Here is a 12,942-nt window from a genome sequence, read left to right on the forward strand (position 1 = left end):
TGAAGTCACGCTGGTACGTTGTGTTGCTGTGTGTTTCCATTCCATGATTAATTTGATTTGAAGAGAAGTAATAAAACGAGCTCTAACATGGAAAGTAAGCGTTTCCGGACACATGTCCACATAACATATTTTCTTTCTTTGTGTGTGAGGAATGTTTCCTGAAAGTTTGGCCGTACCTTTTTGTAACACCCTGTATATTAACGATATAGGAGACAATCTGAGTAGCCGTCTTAGGTTGTTTGCAGATGATGCTGTCATTTACCGTCTTGTAAAGTCATCAGATGATCAAAACGACTTGCAAAATGATTTAGATATTAGTATGGTGAGAAAAGTGGCAATTGACCCTGAATAAGGAAAAGTGAGAAGTTATTCACATGTGTACTAAAAGAAATCAGCTAAATTTCGATCACGCGGTACTTCACACAAATCTGAAGGCTGTCAATTAAACTAAATAGTTAGGGATTACAATTACAAATAATCTAAATTGGAACGATCACATATATAATACTGTGGGTAGAGCAAACCAAAGACTGCGACTCATTGGCAGAACACTTAGAAGGTGCAACAGGTCTGCTAAAGAGACTGCTTACACCAGGCTTATCCGGCAGAAAAATTTAAGTGCTCGTTTTTCCCGCGTGCCGTTCGATAGTGGAACGTTAAAGATACAGATTGAAAGTGATTCATTGAACCCTCTGCCAGACACTTTATTGTGAATAGCAGAGTAATCACGTAGATGTAGAAGTAGAAGTGAGCTGTCTGAGTTTTCGCGCTCGATATGATCTGCAACTGCATCTGGAGATGAATGACAGTACCAGTACAGTAAGGTAGATTTTCCGAGCATGTATGAAACCAAGTTTTTGCAAAACCTTGTGGAGAGTAGCATTGCTATTTTTGGGGATGCCTCAGAGATAAAACAAACGAGATACTACCATTTACTTATCAACATCGCTCAGATATTTTCTGATGCGCCTGGTGGAATTACAGATTGTGTTTAGCAGTTCCTAGTATGGCAACACCAGAAGTTTTGCTGCAACTGTATCCTACTAATATACAAGGAGAAGGTGGAAGCAGAGATGGCAAATATGTTAGAATAAGGCGTCATTGGGCGACTCTTGAGTTCACATGATTCTCCTCGTTTTGATGCCCCAAAATTTGAGTAATTTATGAGTATAGTGTTGCCCTCAAGACAAATACATGCAGTCATTATTTCAGGCAGACAGACCGGAGAGCCTGGATGAATTACTGCAGCTGTCCCCACGTCATCGAGTTCCTGTCGTTGTAAATTTGGCAGGAAGAGCATCAGGGTTTGGACATGTTGTCTCGGCAGATGATATACAACCCAATCTCGACAAAACTGTAGCCACTGCGGAATTTTCAATGCCCCCCCCCCCCTCAAAAAAAGAAGCATCTTAGGGATTTATAGGTCTCAAGAATGTCTATAAAAGGTTCGAATATTTGAATGTGTTGTCCACACTAGTTTATGTTCAGTGATGGAGCAGAAAGAGGTTTGTAACTGGCACCGGAAATTGCAGGAAGAATTCTTGAATCTTAAGAATGTGTTAATAAACGTGCCCCTTCTTGCACACCCAAATCTGAACCATGAGTTTTATTTGATGATGTACTGCTCATTGAACTGGCTTGGTGCTGTTTTCTTCTATGCGGTAGAGGAAAGTGAACACTCCACAGGGGTAACCATATTATTCGCAAGTTGTTTTCTGTACTTGTGAGAATGGAGTTATTCGGTGACTGAGCTTCATGCTCTCAAGGCATTATCAGGTTTGACCATGTTCATGCACTTCTTAAATGGGGCGTTACTGAGATATTCACAGGTCACCGTGCCGTGCAATTATTGATAACACATGGAAGATTGGTGTACTGGGCTTTATATCTGCAGGAGTACCAGTTGATAATCATATCATTCTGGGGGAAGCGAATACACTTGCGAATGCACTATCATGGGGTTCCGCTGGACTGATAAACAGAGATGATGGAAACTTGGGGGAGAATAATTTCCACTGCCGGAACCTCCCTTACTCGGAGAGTGGCTTGACATCAGAGACGTGAAGCAGAGTCTGCAATTTTTGTGCACTGGGGTGCAGTCCTCTGAAAATGACGAAAAACTCTTTACTAATTCTTGCCTGCTTATCTGACAGTTCATAAGAGCGGACAAGGACCTCTTGTCGGACAAAAATCTGAGAGTTCCTCACTTTCTTCTGGTAAGTTTTTTGCCTCGTTTTGCCTGTTCATTTCATATTAGTTACTGCAGTGTCAATGGTGGCGCTGTGTTAGAGTCTCGGCTCTGCGGGCCAAAGCACAATCTCTCTCACCTTACCTGGAGGCTCATTATTTTTCAACACAATGATGGGTGGCTACATCATTGATGCATTTGACAACTTACTGAGAATGTCCTGGAAAGCCTCGAGGTGCACATGTCACGTGTGGTGCTTGCGATGACAACACAGCCTGCGCAGTTTGCCTAATTCTTTTAATAGGCGTTGTGAGGTGTGGGGTGTCACAATGAAATAAAGTTTGGCTACACCTTTCTTTTTCTCAGCATCCTCAGCCAATGTCGCGACCATAAGTGTGGGCTGTTATCGGAAATTACCTACTTAACTGGCCCTACTTCGTTGCAAAAGTTAGTGCTGCAGCATTTCTTTGGATTCATTTTCCTGACTGGAATGAAACACACCAACTTCCACGTCAGTTCCACCGCAACAAAAACACGGGAAACCTGAACTTCTGTTTACTAACAGGCTAAAAAGTCAACTGTGGCAGTCTCACACCTCTTTTTGGGCACAGTTGAATGCATTGGTATGGCAAAACATACAGTGGGTGGCTTAGCCTTCTAGCAGAGTTTGAACACTCTGATGATGTGTTGGATCCTCTTCAGCATGCCATTTAACTAACAGGTCTCGTGTAGGTTTCAGAAGCACTTTCTTTCCCCAGAAGGACCACAGCTCAAATGGATCTCCCGCATTAGTATATTTACAACCTCTTCCAGCATCTTCAGTAACCATCTCGGACCCTCAATTTCTCGCCATCTGAAAGAAGTATAATCCGTGACCAAATAATATTTCCATAGCGTCGCTTGCCTCCTGTCGCTCAATGTCTCTTTTGTCTCTCATAATTGGATCTTTCTCTTACTTATGGGCAATATTTCACAAACATGTAGTGATAGGGTTGTTCCTGCTTTTTAAGTAAGAATAAGTTAGAATAAATAATGTAAATATTATGACAGCATATATGTGCACTTACAATGAAGTGTTTTGGGTTTATCAAGAATATATTTTTTTACTTTCTTGACGTTTAGGGCAATCTGATGTCAAAACAGTGACATAGTAGAGACTGTAATATAGTGATGGTTTCATATTGGTGATGTAATTAGGACTGTAAATAGCTTCTGAGTGCAGTTGAAACTAACCCACATATTACGTGTAAGAATGGTGCCAGGATGCTGTGTGAATATATGTAACAATTTAATATCAAGAAAGAGCTCTTCATATTCAGTTTGCTATCATAATTCTGTTGTCATCTACAATGAAGCGTCAAAAAAATTGGGAAAGGTTTGTGTATTCAAATACAGAGATAGGTAGAATACGACGCTGCGGTCGGCAACGCCTATATATATATATATATATATATATATATATATATATATATATATATATATATATATATATCTGGTGATCTGGTGAAGTTCTTAGAGCGGTTACTGCTGCTAGAATCACGGATTATCAAGATTTCACTGAGTTAGAAAGTGGTGCTATAGGCGGCGCACGAGCGATAGAACACAACATCTCCGAGGTAGCGATGAAGTGGGGATTTTCCTGTGGGACCATTGCACGAGTGTACCGTGAATATCAGGAATCCGGTAAAACATCAAATTTCCGACATCGTTGCGGCCGGAAAAAGATCTTGCGAGAGCACGACCAATGACGATTGAGAAGAATCGTTCAATGTTACAGAAGTGCCACCTTCTCGCAAACTGCTGCAGATTTCAATGCTGGACCATCAACACGTGTCAGCGTGCGAACCATTCAACAAAACATCATCGATATGGGCTTTCGGAGCCGAAGGCCCACTCGTGTACGCTTTATCACTGCACGACACAAAGCTTTACGCCTCGCCTAGGCTTGCAAAAACCGACACTGGTCTGTGGATGACTGGAAGGATGTTGTCTAGTCAGTCGAGTCTCTTTTCAAATTGTATCGAGTGGATGGACGTGTACGGGTATGGAGACAACCTCATTAATCCATGGACCCTTCGTGTCAGCAAGGGACTCTCGAAGTTGGTGGCGGCTCTGTAATGGTGTGGGGAGTCTGCAGTTGGTATCATATGGGACCCCTGATACGTATAGATACGAGTCTGACAGGTGACATGTACATAAAGACCCTCTCTGAACACTTGGATCCATTCATGTCCATTGTGAATTCTGACGGATCTGGGCTATTCCAGTAGGACAATGCGACATCCCACACGTCCAGAATTACTATAGAGTGCTTCCAGGAATATGCTTCCGCTGGCCACCAAACTCTCCATACATACACATTATTGAGCATATCTGAGACACCTTGCAACGTACTGTTCAGAAGAGATCTCCACCCGTCGTACTCTTACGGATTTATGGACAACCCTGCACATTTCATGGTGTCATTCATTCCAGCACTACTTCAGAAATTAATCGAGTCCATGCCACGTCGTGTTGCGGCACTTCTGAGTGCTAGCAGGGGACCCTGCACGATATTAGGTAGGTGTATAAGTTTCTTTGGTTCTTCAGTTTATTTTATCGTATAAAGCATAACCCATTATTAAATTTGAAACATATTACACACCCAGTGAAGTAAAGTAGAATTTTTGGTGCGAATCATTTTTATATTTATCTCCGTAATACTATCTTCAATGTTAATCTAGTTTGGAAATTCGCACCTCATGAAGCACTTTTGGGGAAAATATTGGATTTTGTAAGTATTAACTGAGTATCGCTCACGTTGTAAGTGAGGGTGACGCCACATTAGCCACAGAGGAATGTGGGCATTGCGGGTCTATTCACAGAGCCGGCGAGTATCTCTGAAGGTCATGGGAGTACTACATCCCGAACCTCCTGAGATGTCGTAACGACAACTACCTGAGTTCGGCTGCAGGTCGCCACGACTATTGTGCAGACAGCCTTCAAGTGATTGTCTGTCCGGTGAGCCCAGGCGGTTCCCCGCCTACTTATCCACTGAGCGTGTAAAGAGTAGCTGTCAGATATCGTAGGCAGAGCGTAGCACTACCCAGAGACCGAGAACAGCTGTAAAGCACCATGGGCAGTGCGTAAGCAAGACACACCAGGCGCTGCACAGCACAATGTCGCTCTACAAATGAGTCGTGCATTGTACTGATGTCAAAGAAGAAATCTGTGGAAGAAAGCGGAGTCTGATATGTCTAGGGGGTGAGCCACCCCTGGTGGTTGTCATTGCCCCACAGACAGACTATGCCACAATATGACGAGATGCACAGACCGCCACTACAGCAATCTCAAGAGGCGTGTTAGGCTCTCTCTGCTACTAAGTCATATATTGTGGCGCTGTTGAAGATGGAAGAAGATAAAAAACAATCCCCCCAGTGCCTGTATCTTCTACGGTGTCTGTCAGTGTCACACTAGCTAATGGCGACATGCAAAATGATGCCAATGGGGCGAAACAACACTCTCACATCAACCCAGCTGCCCACCGTATCGTGACATTTTGCTTGATATTACAAGAGGAACAGTAGATGTTCGCTACGGTCCAGTGTGGTACGACAGAGAACTAGTGCATGTTACTCTTCAGCACGTGATAGTTGCGAAATACGATTATCTGGTACATGATAGCGCCACCAACTACCTGTTACCTGTAAGTGCCGCCGTGTCCTGCGGTGTGGTTGTGCATGCAAGACAATGGGTGTACGCTCAAGCCACGTCGAGGATCCTCAGGTTAACGTCGGATTCAGGAATGCTTCTTGGGTCTCAGATGAAGTCTTTGGTCACTGACACTGTAACATGGAGCCCTCTCCAAATAACCTCCACGAAGTTTTGCATGTTGGGTTGTTTGAAAGGGTACGACTAATTTATCGTTCAGGTTATGAACAGAGCTGCCATCAGGAAGAAACATGAAGGCGACCTCAGAAGAGCTACACGTGTCAAGAAATTTCTACAGTCCATTAACGTGGGAGATGGAACTGATGAAAACCAAGTATGAAATGAACACTGTATTTTTGATTAACTCCATGTCTAATTTTTTGGTTTATATTTTTGAAAGCTGTATGACAGTAACCAAAAAAATGGATATATATTGTTTTATTGCAATTGCTCACAAATAGAAACGCCTGTAATATTTATAACTCTTCATTAAACACACTGTACAGTACAACTGTGCCAGAGATGGACAGCTGGCCGGAGTGGCCGAGAGGTTCTAGGCGCTTCAGTCTGGAACCACGCGACCGCTACGGTCTCAGGTTCGAATCCTGCTTCGGGCATGGATATGTGTGATGTCCTTAGGTTAGTTAGGTTTAAGTAAGTCTAACTTCTAGGGGACTGATGACCTCAGATCTTAAGTCCCATAAAGCTCAGAGCCATTTTTTGTATCAGTTGTGAATAAATAGTTGCCACTGTTTAAGCTCCAACCCTCGTGTATTATGCGGTGCCCACATAATGTCCTGAAGCTATTGGCCTCCTTGGCATTTGTTTGGAATTACCTATGCAGACTGTTTAGTAAGCACTGTACTTAAAGACTGTTAAGTCTCTCCAGTGTGAGCTCGCCAGGAATCCAGTTTCTTTATGCGTGGAGGTTTCTGTATGCTCCAAGCTACTATTTTGCAATGTTAATCTGACTCATGGTTTGTTATTATTGAGTATTTGATACGGTTGACTGTAATTTGCGTTTGTTGTATATGTCATTGCCCTTCCTGGGGCGTGTTATTGGATTTCGCCTGTAACTAAAGTTGTGTGCACTTAGCCTAAACGTACACACGGGTAGGCCACGTGTGTATTCGTGCTTGTATTTGCAAACTCTCTTACTCAGTGTTGAGGAAACCTTCGGATTACAGGTGTACAGTGTAGCCGGTCACCTGCCATTTGGTGCCTATCCCAGTTACAGTGCCCATGAGCCCGTAAGAAGCCCCAATGAAGGTGTACCTTGACCTTTTAAATCTAGTTTATGTTACTATGTAATTATTCTTTTAAATAACGGTGTACATTGCTGCTTCTTATAGCTAGAAGTTTAACTTTTAGTGTTATGCGCGGGCCGCTCCCGTACGGAAGTTTTCATAGTTCAGTCAAGTATTACTGCGAATGTTAATTTTTATCCAACTTATTTTGATGTTTGTTGTTTGGTACATGTTGATAGCGCCGGTTGACGCGTTGCTGTTCTGCTGTTCCGGGTCAGGGAAACGTTTTACTGCTGCCTCGGCGACTTTCCCGTCATAGCAGGAAGCCTAAGTGTTGGCGCGTCACACTTGATTCTGCGAAACTCCCGTTTCAGTCTCAAGTTGAGCGTTCTTATTCTTTTGATATAGTGCCACGATGGGGTGTCGCCGGATTTGGAAGTAAGTTATTGCAAGGCCAACGTGGGCGCGTGACGAAAGTCTTTTGGCAAACTGAGCATTAAGTGTTTAAGATGTCTTTATCGTTTTAATTGTGATTCACGGGCCCGTCGGTTTAGTTAAATACTTAACATGTTTTGTGTTATACAGGCTCGTGGCCAATCAATAAAGTACTACAGTTGCTCCGGTCTTACATGTGGGTAACCTTTGAAAAGTTTGTCCATACATTTTCTATATGAGAGGTGATAACCCAGTGGAGATCTATGCATTTTAATGTCTTTTATTTAGTGTTTGTTGAACTTATATCAAGTCCTGTTGTGGAATTATCTCACAGTTGTGTTCTAGTTGCGGAGACAGAGTGCCGCTACAGGTTTATTTAATTGATTAACTTTTGGTAATTGGACCACCATTGTGTTGCGCAGTTGGCATTTCAGATTACTACAAGTATTTTTAAGTACTAAGCAAATAGTCTTACACTTTCTGAATTTAATTTAAAATTCTTGACTGTTTGTAGGTATTTCCTAAGAATTTACGTAACGGTCAGTTAGCTCATAGCAGAACTGTTATTAAATGAAAGTATTTGTTTGGGAATGATAAAAGAGCATCAAGTTGGGCAACCCTTCCACGTGTTTTCCTTGAATTACCCCAGATTCTCGTTCTCGGTCTGACGCACGAGCACAACATGTAGCGGTAATTTACAGTCGGCAGTGCGAGCACGAGTCATCTTATCCATATAATTTGTATGTATTTGGAGGTGGGGATATCTAGCCGCCAAATAATTGTTAAAATTGATGGTGAACCTTCGGCTGTCCTTTTTTTCCATAATTCGCTCCGCTACTAGTTTCGGTCAAATGACCGTTATTAAGCACAAGCCTAAAACGAATAATCAAATCAATAGATATTACACAGTTTACAGGTAAATACAAGGTGAAATAGTGCATCACTTACTGGCTTAAACGGCTGGAGAGTTATACCATAATAAGTGTAATTTGCTATTTTGAGCCCACTATAGTAGTTAAACATTTTTTACATTAATAGCTATGCGCAATATTTTTCGTGAAGAAGCAAAGTTAACAAGAACGGTTAATAACACACTAACAGATGTAATGAGGCAACACATTCAAGGATTCAATCAAAGGCAATGCCATATCAAAGATTTGTACCTGCTAGAAATAGCAGTAGCAACTTAACAAGAGGTACACTGTAACATTTGGTTCCATGTAAACACTGTACATTAGTGAGATACATCGTGCAACTACATACGTACAAACGAAGCACATCAGGTAATGCCACACTGACGACTGACAATAAGTCATAACTGCCGAAAAGAAGTCGTCATAAATCACAGAAACCCATATACTGACATCAGATAAAGCCACACAGGCGAATTTTGTATATTCCACAACATTGTAACTGCCGAAAAATAAATATCTAGGACCTATTACTGGGTTAGGATGCTGATAAGTTAACAGATAAAATCCAAAACAGCATATAGTAGCAAGTAAACATAAGTTCAAAAATGATGCATTACAAAATTACATGTACTGTATGAACAACAACAAAGCCAAACTCACACAGTATCCTATGCCAAAATACTTTATGACAGTAACCTGCATTCCTCTTGAACATAGAGATAAAAAGAGTATCACACTTTTAATTCCACACACGGAGTGGTAGGTGTAGGGGGAGGTTTTTGTAAACATTAGTTTATTACCATTTATATATATATATATATATATATATATATATATATATATATATATTATTTTTATTTTCTTTATTTATTTTTATCAAAATTACAGAACACCTCTAGGAACTGTCGTCTATAATAAAACCTTACAAGATATAGGATACTAAGGGATGTGCTGGGTCGGAAATGGATCTCAGGGTTCATGCCTAACTATCAGAACTGGGTGTGAAATAGAAAAAATAAAATACTACCATAGGACATATGTTAATCAGTCGGATGTCACATATACAATCTTAAAAATACCTAACATTAGGCATATTTTGAAGCAATGTACTGTAACCAGTATCTGTTATGTACAAGAAATAAACACAAAAAATCATTGACAGGAATTCATCAAAATATTGTTTTTAACATTTAAATATTTGTTACTGGGAAACACTCTGTTTTCAAAAAAGAAGTTAAAGAACTTTCAATGGAAAACACATACTACGTTCAAAAAAGTTAAAACACAGTTTTGCTCAAAGGGTGTAAAATAAGGCTAAGATGAGGACTATAAATATGACTAACACTTATTTTCGATAGTGGACTCTAAAAGGAGAAGCCCCAACCACAAACGTCCCCATAATCACAGCAAAAACATTCGTTCTGTAATTAAAAAACGTTCACATATAATAGACTTCTCATACGTAACATTAACAAATCATCTCAGACATGATTTGGTACCTAAGAGGCTATATTGCCGTATTACAGAAGAATCTACAGCATCTAATACCAGAACTTTATATTTGCATTGTCACTCTTTTGCATGTAGAAGGGGGAGGCATCACCACAAGAGAGTAGTGCATCTAAGATCATGAAAAATAATTATGGAAGACTAGAATATTTAGAAACATACATGACAATTTGTAGGAAAAACTGACTGGCATTTTATGTGTACATAAAAACTTGTCTTCAATAAAGCTGCCCACAAAGAGCCCCGTATCCAAACAATTCTTTCCTTACAGGAAAAGTCCAAAGGTCCAGGCATTGCACCTAGAATAACTTTATCTAATGTGCCCAATACAAAATCATATCAGAAATAAGATAATGAATGCTAATTATAAGAACCTAGGAATTTAAAGCAAACATGACAATTCCATAAAACTGACAGGTATTGAAGTATATATAAAAAGTTATATTCATTAACATCCTCAGCAGGAGACCACCAATCACCAAACCTCCCAAACTGCAGGAGAAAATCTTGCATACCATCTAAACGTAACCGCTGCCACGTTAACACTCACTTTAAGTGAAGCTCACAGATTCATATATCATATGATTTGGTACACTAGCACTCAACGTATAGAATTACTAAAGGAATATACAATAAGACATGTTTAACCATTATCTTTGCTTTGTCATTAATATTAATCTGCGTGGAAGGAAGAAGAGGTGGAAGAGCCTTGTGTATGACCCAGGGGCAATTCGTATTAAAATAATATACAAGACACATGAAAAATATAAAGCAACCTAATATCTTTTTCATAAATAACTGAGAGGTATTCAAGTATAAAAACCTACCTTGTCTACGATGGCTCAATGATAAGGATATATTTCATAACATTGCATCTCCAACTGGTACAAAATTGTAGGCTACTTGAGACGGTAAAGTAAAACCTAGTATTTAGAACTGCGCACACACCTCAAAAAAGGTTTTGCATCACCTCTGGTCCGAGTTTTCCGGAATCTGTATAGAAAATTGGAATAGAGGTCAACATAAACATCAAATTCCGCCCTTTATGTTGCTCATGGAAACCACACATTGCATGCTATAAGACCATACAGCGAGACCTTTACAGATGGTGGACATAACTGTTGTACACACTGGTACCTCTAATACTCAGTAGCACGTCGTGTTGCATTGACACATGCCTCTATTCGTCGTGGCGTACTATCCACAAGTTCATCAAATCACTGTTAGTCCAGATTGTCCCACTCGTCAACAGCGACTCGGCGTAGATCCCTCAGAGTGGTTGGTGGGTCACGTCGTCCATAACCACCCCTTTTCAGTCTGTCCTAGGCATGTCCGACAGGGTTCATGTCAAGAACATGCTGGACACTCTAGTCGAGCGATGTCGTTATCCTGAAGGACGTCATTCACAAGATGAGCATGATGGGGGTGCTGCCGATATGGAAACGGAGGATGGCATTCACGTATCGTACAACCGTTACGGCGCCTTCCATGACAATCAGCGGCGTACGTCGGTCACACATAATGCCACCCCAAAACAGGAGGAAACCTCCACCTTGCTGCACTCTCTGGGCAGTGTGTCTAAGGCGTTCTGCCTGAGCGGGTTGAATCCGTCTCCGAAGATTGTCTGGTTTAAGGCACATGCGACACTCATCGGTGAAGAGAACGTGATGGCAATCCTGAGCGGTCCAGTCGGCATTTTTTGGGCCCATCTGTACCGCGCTTTTTGGTGCCGTGGTTGTAAAGATGGACCTAGCCATACACGTCGAGAGTCAAGTTGTGGATAATGCAGCCTATTGAGCACAGTTTGAGTCGTAACACGATGTCCTGTGGCTGCACAAAAAGCATAATTCAACATGGTGGCGTTGCTGTCAGGGTTGCTCCGAACCGTAATCCTCAGATAGTGGCCATCCACTGCAGTAGTAGCCCTTGGGCGGCCTGAGCGAGGTATGTCATGACAGTTCCTGTCTCTTTGTATCTCCATGTCCGAACAACATCACTTTGGTTCACTCCGAGACACCCGGACACTTCCTTTGTTGAGAGCCCTTCCTGGCACGAAGTAACAATGCGGACGGGATCGAACCGCGGTATTGAGTGTCAAGGCATGTTTAAACTACAGACAACACTAGACGTGTACCTCCTTCCTGGTGGAATGACTGGAACTGATCGGCTGTCGGACTCCCTCCATCTATTAGGCGTTGCTCGTGCATGGTTGTTTACATCCTTGGGCAGGTTTAGTGTCATCTGTGAACAGTCAAAGGGACTATTACTGTGAAACAATATCGACAGTCGACGTCTATCTTCAGGAGATCTGGGAACCGAGGTGATGAAAAACTTTTTTTGATGAGAGTACTTATCTTATCAGATACGTTACCATGTCCCAATACAATCATCATGAGACTGAAGCTTTTCACTCCGTGTTTGCTCACAAATAAATTTGTTTTTGGAGGGAGTCCGCCTTGAGAATTTTTTTTTTCTTTTTGCTTACCAACACATATTTGGCTGAAGTTTAAGCATCATCAATGGGTTTTAAATTTCTTTCTCTTAAGCAGCATAATTGCCCTTTAGTGTTTGTAAAAATTGATATTTCAATTTTAAGGAGATATTCGCTAATCTGAAAAGTAGACAAAGTTTTAGAGGAACAGTGACGGAAAAAATCCCAAACCAAGACTTAATTAATGCAGAGTAATCAATTTCGAGAATAAATTATTGGAAGATCACTGATTAATGAAGGCGTGGGAAAAATTATGGCAAAACAAATGCTGGTACATTAACAACCAGTGAACCGCCGAAATGTTGAATGCAAACGTGAATGCATACTGTCGCACATGTGCCAGATGTCAGTCTGTGGGTACTCCTACTGTCACACGATATCGCACCAAAGATCCTAAATCCAGGTAGAGGTACAGTGTGACTAGGCAGCAGAACTATTCGTACCAATCTCTCACTCGGCCTCCTTCCA

Source organism: Schistocerca cancellata, chromosome 3 (assembly GCF_023864275.1).
Source record: "Schistocerca cancellata isolate TAMUIC-IGC-003103 chromosome 3, iqSchCanc2.1, whole genome shotgun sequence".
Classification (NCBI taxonomy): domain Eukaryota; kingdom Metazoa; phylum Arthropoda; class Insecta; order Orthoptera; family Acrididae; genus Schistocerca; species Schistocerca cancellata.